Genomic DNA, 6,000 nt, shown 5'->3' on the forward strand with positions numbered 1-6,000 from the left:
GATGTGAGACATAAAAATATGCCGGTCCCGATATCAAATGGTAACTAAAGAAGGTAATTTTCAAAGAGAATGTGAGACGTGTGAATTTCAGGTTACATAGCTACGGGGTGAGAATAAGAGGAAGAGACTGCAACCCTGACATTTCCCCAGACCTGAACAGATGGAGCCGGTGGAGATCTGAAAGGGATGGGTAACTCACTTTGCATGATTTTGAAATAGTTCACTCGGCTTCGTGGTATTTAATTAAAATGACAGAGATCACTTCACACCGGGCCCTTGCTTTTCACGGCGACATAAAGGGAAGACTTCCCCTCCAAAAACCCAAGAGTTAACGGACAGGCGGCGAAAATATTCCCTCAAAACAGGTTATGCTAAAAAATCTACAAAACCAGTGATAAGCAAACTGACCATTTTCTAAATCTCTCCCCTGAATAACGACGATCCGGTCACACCTTAGCAGCTGTGAGGAAACGTGGCACATCTGTCAAGTATTATGTTTGTCATGTGGTCATAGTAAATACGAATGGAGCAAAACAGGAAGTAAAAATCATTAGAGTCAGTGTAGGGAGGATGGCGGGGTGGATGGATGGGCTGAGAAACCATTTGTTACCTGTTTCAAACCAATATTCAACCTTTTTTTTTCTTTAAGCCAATGCTTGTCCATAACCTTCCCTGCATTTTTAACATGGTAACCATGACAACAAAGGCCCGCTAACCTTAACCAAGAACTTGGTACTTATTATACTCTAGCAATGCAATGCTAGTGCTGCTATATCCTTGTCGTCTTCGCGGATTATCAGCTGTTGAGGAATTTTATGTTTGACCTTGAACCTGTGGGGGTAATAATAATAATAATATAGATTCCCATGTTTATGATTTCACATCATTGGACAATTCAAGATGGCGGCTGTCATGTTATCGAAGAGCCCAACTGTCTCGATCAATAACAAACCAACCAGACAGACACAAACATTCGCTACAGTTTAGCACTGAACAAGCAAATCGAAAGCTCAAAACACTAATAATGCCGACGATACAGGACTAATTTGCAGGGCTGTAGCCAATCAAAGAAAGTCTTCAAACCAATCAAACGGTGACGGCAGGAATAAAGTCTATTTTCTCTAGATTAACTAGCCTCAGTAATTACACATTGAAACTAGTCTTATATTGTTATTTAATATAGAAAGGGTTATAAGATTCCCACTTTCACTAAATGTTAAGTGAATGAAAAGAAATAAGTTAGCAGACTTCACTGGGTTGGATGGGTTCAAAGTTGCCCGGGTGTCCTGTTCCGTCTGCCACTAAAAACAATGGATTTATCCTGGAAGGCTATTGATGTCGCATTCTTCTCCTCATGAGGGGAACACCGGTGATTGTCCAGCCAATGAGAATTCAGTCAGATGTGACCGTATCGACCAACCAATCGACCAGCTGATCCGAACGTAGCAGCGCAATAGCACCGAATGACGGTTGTTTGACTGCGCAGATGGACGTGTGGTGGTTAAAAATATTATACTTACTCAATGCAGAACTATATTAGTTTTCCGTGTTTCATTATCTTTAACAACAGACTTCGTGAGTCATCCGTGTTGCTTTTTCTGTCATTTCTCTTTTAGTGCCAGCTCAGATAAATCAGAGCTTTCAGAAAGAAAATTACTTTCTCAGAGATAACATTTAGTTTTCAAGAGATTTCAGCCACTTGAAAAACAACCAAAAAAAAAAAAACTGTTGTCCCAAAATTTGCTCAAGATTTCGGTGGGTAAACCGTTCTCTGTTGATGATGCAGGCTGCATATGTGCCACGAGAGAACAGAAAAAGTGAAAAGAAAGGGGGACAGGGCTTAGAGAATGGTCATTTGGGCATAAGATGCTGAGTCAGATTTAACAAATGCAACACAAAGAGACACAGCAAGGTTAAACTGATAGCGCAAAGTGCTCCAGTGTAATCCAAAGGTCTAATTTCTGTCACTTGAAATCATGTTGGGTAAAATTTCAATCACATTATTATTGATCATGTTATTATTAAAGTCAAAAATCACCTCCATTATTATGCATTTTCAAGATATTACTGTCTGAAATATTAAAGATGCTCTGTGGAGTTTTCTTAGAAACAAACAACAGCCAGTTTTCCATTCGGGATTTCTCACCCAAAACTCCTTCATGTTTTGTGAACATCCATTTCCAGCCTCGTAAAACATCTGCAGAGTTCTTTTTTTGTGTGTGTGAACATTTGAAAACCGATAGTGCTTACGTCGCTGTTTACAAGCATCACGTCCACCTACAGTATAGATCGCCGAAAGTGTCGCCCCATTTTGCGGGAATGGGCGTCGCGTCATCCGCTAAGCAAAGCCGAACTCATAGAAAAACCACTGTACAAGTGAAAAAACTCCACAGGGTACCTTTTAACAGATCTCAGGTTCACAGTAAAGGTTTTCATGAGTCGACCCACATCCTCATCAGAACATAATGAAGAGTCTCTTTGGAGCCATTCAGGTTTGACACACACAGACTCTCTGCATATAATACGAACCCGCCTCGACTTGGCTTCTTTGGTTGGGCTGTGGGGGTTTTTTTTGAGACTGAAAGGACTAAAGAAGACCTTGAGTCTACAGTCAGCACGTGGAATCCTGAAGTGACCATTTGAATTTGTAAAATGGGTGCATGTTATGGATGGATATCATTGATGACACAACCGATCATTAGCTTGTTGGATTGTTTTTTCAGTTTGCTGTGATGTTGTATCATGAAGGAAACAACGCTGGGTCTTTCTGTTTGTTTAATCAAAAAAAATTAATTAAAAAAATACAAAATGTATCTGTAATTAAAAGATGGAACTGTAACGATGGTGGAGACCAACGTGATCACATCTGGCTCAGCGATGGAATCGACACTTATAAAAAAATTATACCATTTCTTTTGGGGTAGCCTGAAATATAACTTATGGTATACTTTGAGTGGTACTGTAAATATGGGTTTGGTTTTAGCTGGATTACAATGGAAATACATACATTTTTGAACAAAAATAAATGCTGTTGTATGTTTAAAAATTGTGGAGCTTGTGTACTTGATCCAGGCAAGACGTAGGTGGCCAAACCTGCTGGCTAGCCTTAACAAAAACCCCAACAACCGCTTGGTTACAGCTAAGCAGTAAAATTGGAAGTAACAGAACCTTTGTAGAATCTCATGCGGAGTATCTTCACAAATGCTAACAACACCACGAATGGAAGCTGAAGTGATGTGCGATTGTTCCCACGTACCCAAACAAACCTCACTTTCATTGGTGGTCGTAGATTATAGGAGGTGTGTCAGAAAAGTTCCAGGACTGGTGTCACAAAAGATATATTTCAAACCCAAACTACGAGTTTTCCCCTTCGGACGATCAACCAGCATGTCTACAAAGAGATCCGTTTGCTTCATTCGGAAGAGACGAGAGTTGTGGCCGGACGAGTCGTGGCTGCTTCACCATGACAACAACGCCCTGAGCATCCCACAGTTCCTGGCTGATAAGAACATGGCCGTGCTGGAGCAACCTCCCTACTCATTCCACCTGGCTCTGTGGGATTTTTTTCCTCCTCCCCGAGCTCAAGGGGGTCATCAAGGGGACCCGTTTAGAAGACGTGGAGGACATCAAGATGGCTGTGATGACGGAGCTGTGGAGGATCCTGGAAGAATCCTTCCAGGAGTGCATGGCGGCATGAAGAGAAGGCTGGGAAAGTGTGTTTGACTCCAGGGCGATTACTTTGAATCGCAAAACTCGTAGTTTGTAGTTTGGATTTAAAATCTATCTTTTATGTTGCCAGTCCTGGAAGTTTTCTGACACACCTCATACAAACCAGTGTGGCAGGACAAAACAAAACATGCAGGGTGCAAGACAGCAATTATTAGAGTGTCTAATGCTGCAGATTTTGCTGTATTAGTGCAGTGTGCATAAAAATATTAGAAATTAAACCAGAACTCCATCTCCCTTGGCTGTGCATTTGGAAACATACGGTACATTTGATGTTAGAAAAGACCCACAATATATAAAAAAGTCGAAGCTCTTATCCACATCAAGTAAAGAATATTTTATACATTAATTTACTTTATTGCAAAGAGTTTATGTTATAGCAAAACGCATTTTTAACACTGACAACAGTGACAGAAAACGGTGAATGAAGACATATAAACAGCGAGTAAAAACGCCACCAAACAACAGCCCCACATTCTCCTGTGTTAAATCCCTGTGGTTTATGCCTCCTCCACCCCATCCAGCATCCTCATGAACAGCCATCGCACAGTTTTACAGCCTTTACTGCAATGTGGGCCAACCTAGCCGTTGCCTAGACATTTTTTGGTGCGAGAAAGTGTTATAAATATCTTAAAAGCCTGGTTCTATCCAAAGTTCAAAATCATGTCTACCACATCTTAAGACCGCTAATTAACTTTTTATGTCTTGCTGATTTACTCAAAAGCAAGTAAAGTGTTGTGGCATTATGCAGAAGCAAACAGACTATTTCTTGGCTGAAATCTCCAGTTTGCCTTTTTTTTTTCCTTCCCTCCATTTCTGTTCACATTCACGCTCCGTCTCATTGTTTGCACCTAAATGAGTGCAGTGTAGTTCTTTTTCTCTCACAGGGGAGTTGGTCAGATGATGTTTAAACATGAATATCATTAAATTAATACTCTGGCAAGCTTCAGAACTATAGAGCAACTCCAATTTACTGGATCTATTGTATAATTAAAGACCCCACCGGTAAAAATCACGTTTTTTACTTTGCAAGTGTGTCCACGTGGAGGGTTTTATATGCTGCAAGTATAAAAACCTCCACTGAAATAAGCAGTCTACTACAACTTGTCCTTGTGTCCTAGTTTTTTGAGTTTTATTTGTTGGAGGTACGTCGCAGGTGAGCTGGTATGCTCGAGCAAGGTGGAGATAAAGGCAGGGACTATATAGACAGATGCTTTCTAAAAGAAGACTTGCATCATTTTAAAGCAGGAATGGGTTATTTAGAAAAAACAAACAAACCAAAAATGTTTATTCAATGACCGGAAAGAGATTTTACCATCTTGGTTATTTAGTCCAAACAGAAACCAAAGTAAGTGCTGTGGTCTGATGGGGTGAAATATTTCTTGGCTGAGACCAGCAACTTCCTGGAGTCTCCGCCAGTTGGCTTTTTTTTTTTTTTTCTCTGCTTCTGTTCAGATGCACGCTCTGACTCATTATTCACACTCAGATGTGACCATTGTATTCTTTTTCTATCATAAGGGACTCGTTAGATGAGGTTTAAACATGAATATTAAATTAACACTGTGCCAATCGTCCAAATGAAGTGCAGCTCCATTATGTAATTAAGAGCTGTAATGAAATCACTACATATGAATTAAACTTGACAAATTGTTTTTGATTAAATGTAAAGTAGAGCCATATTACAGCAGTATTTCAAAGTTTCCACTCTGGTTGTGTTTGGATTGACTAATCAATCAGAATAAAAATGTCAAGGTAAAGGAGGACGTCCGACACATAAATACCCCCAGAAACAAAGTTTTCTGAACTGGTGATTTATTGTAACCCTATTAGAACCTCTATTTTTCAGATAGAAGTAAAGACCAAATCATTAATGTAAATGAAAATGATAAAAGGCCCAGAATAGACCCCTGTGGGACACCACACATGACTGATGCTAATTCGGATGCCCCACTAGGAATTAAGAATGGAGTTTAGAAGTCACAATATTAATTAAAATATTAATTAAAAGCTTTCAATACATATAAAGTGATACAACCAGATGGTGTGCTAAGTCCAGAAATATGAATATTAGCTCTGCATTAGAAAATATTTTTACATGTAAAGAATGATGACACTTAATGTAAAGGGACCAAAAAAGAAAAAACTAATTAGGAATCTGTATCAATCTCTGCCCGTGTGTACAACATATACAGTTGGTAGGCTGAGATAAACACAAAAAACACCAAGCAGTGTATGGTCTGCACAGTAATATTACAGTAATATTGGTGCAGGGAA

This window comes from Stegastes partitus, unplaced genomic scaffold (assembly GCF_000690725.1).
Source record: "Stegastes partitus isolate 25-593 unplaced genomic scaffold, Stegastes_partitus-1.0.2 Scaffold1345, whole genome shotgun sequence".
In the NCBI taxonomy this organism is placed as follows: domain Eukaryota; kingdom Metazoa; phylum Chordata; class Actinopteri; family Pomacentridae; genus Stegastes; species Stegastes partitus.